This window comes from Brassica oleracea, chromosome C4 (assembly GCF_000695525.1).
Source record: "Brassica oleracea var. oleracea cultivar TO1000 chromosome C4, BOL, whole genome shotgun sequence".
Classification (NCBI taxonomy): domain Eukaryota; kingdom Viridiplantae; phylum Streptophyta; class Magnoliopsida; order Brassicales; family Brassicaceae; genus Brassica; species Brassica oleracea.
The window spans coordinates 15,540,561-15,552,684 of NC_027751.1; the positions used below are offsets into that span (position 1 = coordinate 15,540,561).

General features: G+C 35.1%; 1 pseudogene; it reads left to right on the top strand.

Moving 5' to 3' along the window:
- The first annotated feature begins 1,040 nt into the window (after nucleotides 1-1,040).
- On the top strand, nucleotides 1,041-2,825 carry LOC106338237 (annotated as a pseudogene).
- The last annotated feature ends 9,299 nt before the right edge of the window (nucleotides 2,826-12,124 follow it).

A 12,124-nucleotide genomic window follows, 5' to 3' on the forward strand; every position in this document is an offset into this window, starting at 1 on the left:
TGATTGGTGACCATTTGAGAAACACTAGAAACAAATAAAAAAGGAACGAAGAGGAATAAAATAAAAGGAATGAGTGGGAATCCCTGTTTGAAAACGCGGCCGCCTAGCCGCCTAGGCGCTGTTCGGAGGTTGACCGTGGCGATTATGCTCAAATCGGTGTAGCCAGGCGTTGACCTGCATAAGACCGCCTAATTTCCGCGTTGACCGCCTAATTTCCGCCTAATCCCGCGTTGACCGCCTAATCCCGCGTTGACCGCCTAATCCCGCGTTGACCGCGTAAGGTTTTTTTTTCTTCGTCCGTGTAAGTTAAAACACGGTTGATTATTTTTTACTCATTATTGACAGATTTTGTGTAATTATTCATTATTAAATAATTATAATTAGCTATCAAACCCAAAACAAACACATACATACTACATTTAGGGATATTTTTCGTACCAAACCCACCATTTACGAATCAAAGAGAGACTGTTTAAAATTATATATAAAAAATTATATAATTATGTTTAAGAATTTGTATCATCATGTTTAAAATTAGCTAAATATATTATAAATATATTAAATTGTATTTAAAACTTTTGGTACCTAGTTTTAAATACAATTTAATATATTTATAATATATTTAGCTAATTTCAAACATGATGATACAAATTCTTAGACATAATTATATAATTTTTTATATATAATTTTAAACAGTCTCTTTTTGATTCGTAAATGGTGGGTTTGGTACGAAAAATATCCCCGCGTAATATTCGAGTACTCCCTGATTTTTCGGTAACTTGCTAGGCCCGGGGTTATCCCCGACTAGCGCCTAGCGTAGTTTCGTACAGGGGTGGGAATGATTGTTCTTCCTCAAAAATAATGAGGAATAATTTTACTTTGTTATTCTCTTAAAAAAAAGGAATGATAAGGAATATAAATGAAAATTAATTCCTTATGAATGATGTATTTTTATGGGAAACATAAGGAATTGAATGTTCCTTTTCATTCCCTTAGTCAATAGTCATACCCTAATAGAAAACAAATACTATTACTAGGATATGCTGAAAGGAGAGACTTCATCAATAGAGGAGAGTGGAGATTTCATCAGCTCTATGCCGGATAAGATCCTCCACCATATTTTCTCCTTTATTCCCACTATTCTCGTCGTACAAACTTCCATCTTGTCGAGACGATGGAGGCATGTTTGGTGCGAGACACCTTGTCTCTCCTTTCATTGCGTGGAAACGACGGCTCGTGTGATAACCCAAACCCTAAAATCTTACAGGGCCCTGAAAATCACGAGTTTTTGTCTTGCTAACGCCTATTATGTCACTTCAGGTGAGATTAATAGCTGGATCAAGTTGGCTATGTCCCGCAGCGTGAATAAACTCTCTGTGTCCTTCCTTAATTATAGATGTCCAGATTTCTTCTTTCTTAGTGCCTACTTGGAGCAACTCTCTGTGAGTCTTGCTTTGATTGTGATATGCACAGAAGTGTCTTGGATATCCCTAAGAAAGTTGACACTGCATTCATGCAGTTTCTCTTATGGTGAACCCATTGCTAATATTCTCTCTGGCTGTCCAACTCTTGAAATCTTGGAATTGATTTACTGTCGTGTTTACCTCGGCGTCTTGATCTGGGTAAATCACTGAGATATTTGAGATTAAGTCGAGTTTTCAGAGTTCATATGTTAAGATTATAGGGCCGCAGATACATTACTTGAAATTGACAATCTCCAAGGAACTATGTACTTTAGTTGATGTCTCCTCTGTGACCGAAGCTAGTCTTGAAATTAGCATCCATAAAAAATTTCTCCCGGTGGCTGATTTTGTTCAAATCTTGGTGCTAAAGATGCTAGAACAGTTGCAAAATGTAGAGCGGCTTACTTTTGGGAGTACCCTTCTTCAGGTATTATGTGTGTTTCATTATTGTATTGTCTATTTAAGGGCTAAAACTGTTTGTTTGACGTATTAAGGTTTTATTATTTATAAACCTAAAAACCCAAATGCATATCTAAGCGCACCATCGCACACGTTGAAAACATCAACTTGTTAACTAATTTGTAACAAAATACAGTTCGTATTATGGTTTTTTTTAATTCTGTAGAGATTTATATTTTTGATCATGTCTGAATTTTATCATCGTATTGCTAGATTCTATCTCTGGCCGAGGTACGTGGTATTCTTTTCCCAACGTTCAACGTCCAAACTTTGATTGTTGAAACAATGTTTGTTCGATCTGCTATTCCGGGTATAACAAGATTACTACAAAATTCACATGTGCTGAAGAAGCTAATAGCAAAGGCAACGTGCAGCGGCAGCATAGATGTATTTACTAGAAACCTCTTTTCATTTTCTTGTATGTTAATAAGATCATGCAAACTAATACTAACTGAGTAGGACCATTGCAAGCACCATGCCATTTGCTTTTTTAATGGGCTAATCTATATAGGACTGATATTTCGTTTTCTCTGGGATAATTTTTCTGTGTTCTATACAGGATTACGGTCTTGATGGCCACTATTTGAGTCTATGAGGTTTGAATCTGGATCAATGCTGGAGATCAGAATATATGCAGAACTTCCCTACCTCAGTGGGAATCGGTTCGATGGTGCGTTGTGAGAATGCAGTATCCAAACTCTGGCTTCGTTCTTGGAATTGGTGCTGAGAAACTCAAAGACACTAGAGATGATGGTTGTACAATTTAGAACAACTCATCCCCTTGCTTTAGAATTTTTTTCACAACTGCTACAGATGCCTCCGACACTTCCTCACAACAATAATGTCTCCCTTGTACTCAACCCAAGCAATTACTCACTAACTGCATCAGTGTCTTTGTCTTGAATCTAGTATTCTTATTTAAATTTCGATTGAGATTTAGTAGTTGGCTATTTGGGATGTTCACTGTCATATATATGAAACATACGTTTGTAATTTCAATGATCAAATATTCCTTGGTTTTCTTTACATTAGTGTTTAGTTTGATTAGAAAATATTACATGATTGTTTCGGTCCAACAATGCATTTTTCTATCTTCATTCCTTGTACATTATAAACCTAGAATTAAGAATGCTTGTTAAAAGAAATAGAATTCCACATCACAAATCAAGTTCTCTGTGCATTCAAAGAAACCATCACAAGCTAGTGAGTAAACTAAACGCACTCACTAATGTATGGCTTCAATAAGCTTAATTATTTATTTATTTTCAATAAGCTTGTTTATTATTAACCACTTTTTTACCATTATCATCCCCTTGAAGAAACCTAATAACTATTTCCCAAGGAACTGGCCGGTTCTGGGGATGCATCTGCGGCTTTGTTCTTGGAGTTCAATCTGAGGTTCTTGAGAACTTTGACTTGATTTTCTATCAGAATTAACAAACAGTTTCACTTGGAAAAGTGAAATTATATTTATTGAATTTTGAATGAAATATAATATCTGAATTACCCTACAAATTCAGAACTACCAGTAAAATCAAACAGACATTCAGAACGCAATCAATAGATGTTAAGGGTTCATTATGAACGATTCTAGAACTCTGAATCACAATGATAAAGTTAATCAGTTGTAGCTGCAGAAACTATCTGTCTAGATTTTAGAATTTCAGATTTCTCTGTGAATTAATAAACTAATACAAACTTTAATTCTATATACGATTTGTTTACTAAATTCCTAGCCCAAATCTCTTTGCGAATAGGTATTTAGCTCATGCATGATTTAATTCAGGTAATCAATAACACTATTGTTTCTACCTAAAATATTATAATCTGGATTCTAGTTAATTACTCTAGAAACTAGCATTAACAACAGTCCTGATGAAAAAATCAATAGATAATCCTAGCAATTCTATCAATAGAAAACCTTTACAATCCTAAAAGTCCCTAAATATAACAAGGAGGATACTCTTACATTATCGTAGAAAACATAATAAAAACTGAATAAATTGCATAGATAGAAATTAAACCGGAGTTCAAAGAAGACTTTGAATGAGTTCTCACTTGTCTTTCCAAATCTCTCTAAAACTAAATTAAGTGTTCCTAAAAATGGCATAAGAAAACATAATATAAGTAAAACTCGGCCAGGCTTTTGTGCAATTATTGGAAACTTCTTGACACTGATACAATTTCTTGAAACATCATTAAAGGACATCGGTTTGTTTGATCTCCATGGGTGCCGACCGACACAAAGGTGATTTTCGATCAACACCATCTCCAATTATCGACTCTAACTTGGTCTTTTAAGCATCATTTCTTTCAATGCTCCAAATAGCTCAATAATCTCCAAAATATTCCAAAATTCACCTAGACCTGTAAATACTTTTAAACAAACTCGAAACATAATATAAAAACTCTAAAACCAGACTTATACCATGGTCAAAAACCATAAACCATGATATATCAATAAATGGATATGTCTTCATTCACGAAGATGTTTTAGTTCAAACAAAAGGTTCATTGTAGGTCCAATTGCTTAGGTTGGCAAACTGGTTCTTCCAATAGAAGTTTGATGTTAAGCATATCAAAGGGAAAGAAAATTTCCTCCCGGATTTCCTATCAAGAATTTAGCGACAAATATCAACAATCATCTCAATGATATATACACTCAGTCCGGATAATCTATCACATAAGTCTTTAAGATCCAATATCATAATGTTTACCCCAAGGGATGAAAGAAAAAATACTAGACAATGTTCTTATCTACAAAAGAGTCAAAACGTACACTCCATGGCTTCCTAAGACTCTACATCCACAAATACGGGGTAGACTAAGGACCACTCCTAGGGCTACCATATATACCACCCAGTTCATCCTTATCTCACAACAATAGAGATGAATCCAATTCATCATGGAAATTTTCCTTTGGAAGCTTATCTTCTACTATGGCAGTTACCAAACCTCTATACTATTGAAATACTTATTGGCAAGTGCAGGTATTCCAGTACTTGGACAAATGCATCCTAACAATAAGAAAGCCACATTACATGTTGCTTCATACATGGCTTACGTTATTCCATGTTGTGATGTGGTGGCAAGAGAATATTCGGACACAAACAAGAAAAATATCGAATTTGGCCACCTTCACAATCATTACACTACAAGAATAACAAGAGTATGTGCTCACTCGTGTAAAAAGATTTGAAGCACGCATCCAAATAAACTACAAAGATGATAATGCTTTCAGTGCAACGAACTTTCATGCAATGGCAAGTGGAATGGCAGTCTTAAATGGCATGGACGAATGAAAAATTGACCGAAGAATATTTTGTTCATGAACATCACATTGGCATACCAAAGACGTATATCCACCAGAGTTCTGCGATGAGTTACGACAAATACTTTTAGACTTACATGACCAATACTCGTGGCTAGACTCCAATCTGGACCATCCGGTTACAGAGTTGATAGGAAGAAGTACACAATCAAAAGAGACATCCCAGGCTATCAGATCTATGTGACATAAGCACTTTCTGACAGTGAAGAAGCAGACATGGAATCTGACAGTGGATAGTGTGGATCTCCCTTCTCTTTTGAAAACAGGGGAAACAAAGACAAATAAGCAACAAATCAAAAACACAATAATGTTAGATAATAGATGATTATCCAATACAAGGATAATGTTTATCCTTTTGTTTTTTCTTTTTCTATTATGTCGGTTTGGTTTCACCGACTTACCTCCCTATAAATGATCACTTCACGATCATTTGTAATAAGAATATTAAGAAAGAGAGACAAGTCTTTATTCTCTAACTTACGTGATCTTCTTCATATACCAAACATATTCAGCTGAGCCAAATACATACAGTTGTCTGTATTATTATTTCATGATTTACAACACGTTATCAGCACGAGGTTCTAACCAACTGAGGCTTATCAATCCGAAAGCTCTTAGACCAGTCGAGGTAATGTTTAAATTTATGTGTTTCAACATGCTTAATTTATTTAAATTTAATTATTGTTTCGGATTGATAGACTAGGACTTCTCCGTTTCTTTTTCGGTTTCTTTTTCAGAATGATAGGCGCTGCCTTCTCCGACTGATCGTATGGTAGGCTATGCCTTCACGATCAGAGAAACACGTGGTAGGCTTTACCTCCGTAAATGAAAGAAAAGATCAAAAATGGTAGATTAAGTCTCCTCGGACCTTGAATAAAAGGAAAAAGTTAATATGGTAGACCCTGTCTCCTCAAACCTTGCTAAAACTGATCAATATGGTATTCTATGACTCCCGGATCATGTGGTAGGCAAAGCCTCCAATTTTATTTATGTTCTTTAAATTGCTGCAGTTAATTTATGCTTTTAAATTATGCATTTAAATTTCAATCTTTATATTTTATATTATTGTTTTATAAGTACGGTTATCATGTCAAATTCGACAAAGCTCGAAGCAAATGCCCTTTTATATGATTTGGGCAGTGGGTGCAAAAATGCACCTGAGAGAAAATGAGCTTTGAGAAATCATCGATAAGTTGAAAACTATATCGGATGAGAAAAGGAAAAGCCATGATATTTTACATCACTTTGATGATGGTTTATAAAATGAGATGTATCATGAGAAAAAATTTAGAAAATCTTTGATAATTGAATCCTTGAAAGAAAGGATCGGAGTTGATGTAAATCCTTCGTGAAAAATGAAAAAAAGATGAAATCATGATACTAAACCATCAAGTCGGTCCTACTAGAAAAGGACGAGGATATGGATGCGGTAGAAACTGTTATCGTGGTCGTGGAAGAGGACGAGAAAGAAGATTCCATCCATGTGAAATAATTAGAACTTCCACGAAAAATGAAAGTGGTCGGATGATAAAACGCAAACAGAAAAGGTTTACTACAGATCCGGCAAGAAAGAATTTTGGGTATCGTATTCCCAAATATTTAGCCGATATCGAGAATCAAAAACAAAAAGAGAAAAGAAGTGAAATAAACTTCATCTCTTATGAGCCCAGACCATCTTTTCATGGCTTGAATACTCATCTTGATGATTCAGATTTTCTGGTTGTTCCAGAAAATAAAAATAAAATATCGATGTGATATGAGAATTATCTTCTTGAATAAGATTTTGAGATTCAGGATGGAGGAAAATATACATGGCAGATATTGGGTCATCGTACATGACTACTAAAGATAACAAATATCTTTCCTCTCTCAAAATAAATAAGTATAGTATCTAGTAATATAAACATATTATTGGCTCTAGAAGAGCTTTTGATGAAAAGACATGCATAAGAAAAATATGGAAAAATTATAAATGAGTGGTAAAGCAGAAGTTTAATCATATATAGCCATCTCCAATAATGTTATCGATATTATTGTGAAATGTTGAAAACCCATAAGTTTTTCACATATAGCATGTCAAGAAAATAAAGGAAACCATCATGGGTGATGAATCATCAAACAAGTTCACTATATGTGATTTCTTTAAGCAGACCCCAAATTAAGATCTCACTCTAAAGGATTTGAAACATAATCCATCCCAAAATGGGAAAACTGAATATGTTATTGGTTCTAGAGTGGGATTCAGTTCGAGATTTTAGATATGGAGTGTTATCATCTCAAGGGGGAGAATTAAAGAATCCTAGTGAGTGGAACATTGAGAAACTATGTTCGCACTTGAAAAAGAAGTTCATAAAGTAAATTCAAGTAAGATGATCCCCATGATCGGATGTAAACATGCAGTTGTGCATGTAATAAAGACATATACAATCCAGAGGGATAAGTATATGGATAATTAGAAATATGCTCGCAAGTTTGCTAGAAGCATATGATAAGCTGATGGAATGAGATATATGAAATGGATTACGATGAAAAGTAGAATAATCCATTTATGAAATAATGAAATCTCATATTCCAGCTGAAAATGCTCCTCCAATAAGAAGTGTCCAAAAGGATGATATATGAGTCTATGGCACGCTAGAGACGTGATAGACCACTTTGGTTCCAAAGAATCCTCGAAAAGGAGCAAATATATGAATAGAGGATGAATCTCATGATGAGACCGTTGATATGATTAATATAATAGTCAGGTACCAGAGTAAATCATTGATGATAAAGAGATATCAATTAACCATATCAGTACGGGCAAAAAGATTGAACCAAATAGAAAATAGATTGTCGACAATAAATGAAAAAGCGCTATATAAATGAGGATCATGAATCTACCTCTATGTATGAGGGTAGAGTGATTAGCCAAAGAGTGAATGAGGCAATCAATTTGATATAAAGGTCATTAGAAAAACGGGAAATGTTTGGACCAAAAGTCCAAGGTATATATTTCTCCAGAGAATGAAAAGAAAGATGACCTTGAGATATGAAAAGCGGCTTGTTCCAAGGTCACTGGAGAAAATTGAAAATAGATGCAATATATTGACATGTCTGGTAGGACATAAAAGACTTGAGCTGCATCTTAATATTTAGTAGTCCCTGGAGAATTAATGATATTCTCGAGAACGTATAAAACTTTGGGAGAGTTAGATCAAACCGTTTATAAGGTATCTTGAACCGGTAACTGGTGATATGTTTATGGCACGGTTTACCGATTTCCATCTTATTGAGGATGAATTCTAGCGTTAGGGGGAGGAATTAGAGAAATTCCTAAAGAGATTACATGGTGTACATCGTCGTTGTTACACCTTGATCCCCCTATGATCAAAGGGAGAGCTGGAAGTTCAAAAAAAAAATTGTGCGTTTGCATAATTTGGCAAACCAGTTACCAGACGCGTTCATAGATACGAAAGGTGTGACGAAATCCCCGCTGATAATGTTTCATCAAGGGTTGATGTTCCTAAAGAACAAAGTGATGGTAACAAAATGAATGAACCTGGGGTTCAGTTAAAGAGGGGGAGGCCAGCGGGTTCTAAAGAAGAAAAAAAATCCCCGAAAGAAAAAGAAATTTGTTGAGCAAAGCAGAAAGGTTCGGGAAGAACCTGATATGGATGTCTGAAAGAAGACATAAATGGAAAGGTTCCAGAAGAACCTGTTATTGAAAAATGTCTGATAGAAGACATAAATAAAGATGATCCATATGACGAAAAGAGAACAGAAACGTATAAGATTTCCTTCAGCTACGCCCGAGATAAAAAGTTATGGATCAGGAATACGATAAAAGATGTTGATGGAATGTTCTCCTTTTCTGTGTCCAAATATATTGATCATGAAAATGATGATCTCGATCCAAGGTCCATTTTGGAATGTTAAAAGACATGATTGGGAGGAGTGGCAGAAGGTCATTCAAATTGAATTATTCTCCATAAATAAAAGAAATGTCTTTGGACCTATAGTCATAACGCCTAAGAATAGAAATCATGTTGGGTATAAGTGGATATTCGTGAGAAAAGTAAATGAAAAGAATGAAGTAACACGATATAAAACCCGATTAGTTGCCCAAGGTTTTTCTCAGAGACCGGGAATTGATTTTGAGGAAATGTATTCCCTGGTAATGGATGCAATTACCTTTAAACTTTTGATGAGCCTAACAACATCTAAAAATCTTGAAATGCATCTCATGGACGTTTTGGCTGCATGTTTTTATGGATCATTAGATAACGATATATATATATATATATGAAACTCCCTGAGGGATAGAAAATGCCAGGGGCATTGAAAGAAAAATCCAGGGAGATTTGTTCGGTTAGTTACAACGATCGCTATACGGATTATAAAGAACTCGTCATCTGGCTTTGTGATAATTGATGTATATGTAGATGACCTGAACATAATTGGAACTCAAAAGGAGGTTGATGATGCTCGAACTCATATGAAAGAGGAGTTCGAAATGAAAGATCTGGGAAAGACAAAGTTTTGTCTTGGGCTCCAGATAGAGCATCTTCGAGAAAGAATAATTGTGCATCAATCAAATCATACGAAAAGGTTATTGAAACGCTTTGATATGAATAAAGTGACTCCTTTGAGTACTCCAATGGTAAATTGATCTCTCGATGTTGAAAGAGATGTTTAAAATATCCTGCTTATTTCCGATTCATGGAAATTAGAATGGCGTTGAGAACATATTCGTTCTCTCCAAGGTACAGTTGATTTAGGGTTGATTTATTATAGAAACCCCGAGTTTGGTATGGTTGGTTTTGCAGATGCAGGATACTTATCGGATCCTCATAAAGCTCGATCACAAACCGGCTATGTTTTTACGATTGGTGGAACCGCGATCTCTTGGCGGTCCCAGAAACAAACTCTGGTTGCAACATCTTCGAATCATACATAAACTGTTGCGCTTCACGAAGCATGTCGAGAATGTGTGTGGCTTCGGTCAATGAGTCACAATATACAAGAATCAAGCGGAATAGTCAACGAGAAAGAGCCAACAAAAATATTTGAAGACAATTCGGCTTGTGTTGGTCAACTCAATGAACGATAGAACAAAGCATATTCCTCCAAGATTTTTCTCGTGCATACGGGAACTGGACATTGAATATGTACGGTCATGCGAGAATCCGACTGACTCGTTCAAAAAAGCTCTTCCGACTACAACATTCCGAAAACACATATATGGTATCGGAATGCGACATTTGCGTGACCTGTGATGAGAAAGCTATGTCCACTATTCTTAGGGAGAGTTTACGACAGTGTACTCTTTTTTCCTTGTCTTTGTGACGTGGTGGCAAGAGAATATTCAGACACAAACAAGAAAAATATCAAATTTTGCCACCTTCACAATCATTACACTAAAAGAATAACAAGAGTATGTGCTCACTCGTGTAAAAAGATTTGAAGCACGCATCCAAATAAACTACAAAGATGATAATGCTTTCAGTGCAACGAACTTTCATGCAATGGCAAGTGGAATGGCAGTCTTAAATGGCATGGACGAATGAGAAATTGAACGAAGACTATTTTGTTCATGTACATCACATTGGCATACCAAAGACGTATATCCACCAGAGTTCTGCGATGAGTTACGACAAATACTTTTAGACTTACATGACCAATACTCGTGGCTAGACTCCAATTTGGACCATCCGGTTACAGAGTTGATAGGAAGAAGTACACAATAAAAAGAGACATCCCAGGCTATCAGATCTATGTGACATAAGCACTTTCTGACATTGAAGAAGCAAACATGGAATCTGACAGTGGATAGTGTGGGTCTCTCTTCTCTTTTGAAAATATGGGAAACAAAGACAAATAAACAACAAATCAAAAACATAATAATGTTAGATAATACTCCCTCTGTTTCATATTAAGTGTAACTTTAGCTCATTTTTCTTGTTTCACAAAGAGTGTCATTCTACAATACCAATGCAATTTATACAACCTTTCAGCTCAAAATTAATTGCATAATGCATTGATTTTATAAATAAATCGATTTATCTAAAATACTATTGGTTAGATATGTGATATTAGTGAAAACATAAATGCATTTTAATGAGTTCCTTAATATGTGTGAAAAATGTCTAAGTGACACTCTTTGTAAAACGGAAGGAGTAGATGATTATCCAATACAAGGATATAATGTTTATCCTTTTGTTTTGTCTTTTTCTATTATGTCGCTTTGGTTTCACCGACTTATCTCCCTATATAAATGATCACTTCGTAATAAGAATATTAAGAGATACAAGTCTTTATTCTCTAATTTACGTGATCTTCTTCACATACCAAACATATTCAGCTGAGCCAAATACATATAGTTGTCTGTATTATTATTTCATGATTTACAACAAATAAAGATTTTAATAAATAAGTGATTACTAAAGTGTCTTAATTGTAATAATTACTTGTAAGAATCTCCGGTGTAATAACTATGTCTAAGAAATAACTAAATAATATACCTCGTAATATTCTTTAGATTTCTTGTACTATAAATACCTAAATTTGGTACAAGTTGTAGGTCAAACCTAGTAAATGTCTAAGTCTACGAGTTCTCTCCAAACTTTTGTAAAATCATTTAAATGTTCTTAATAAAATAAATTTTCTCTTTTTGTATAAATTATTTGGATTCTCCTCCAAATATCACTGACTTTAGAAATTTTTTTTCTGGTTGTACATATTATGTGTTTGTAAATCACACAACTGTGGGATATGACGATTAGGGTTTTGGCGATTGGTGAGGAGAAATAACGAACGGCGGGATATGACGATTAGGGTTTTGGCGATTGGTGAGGGCAGGGGTTCGGAGTCGGGAGATCGTGATGCAACC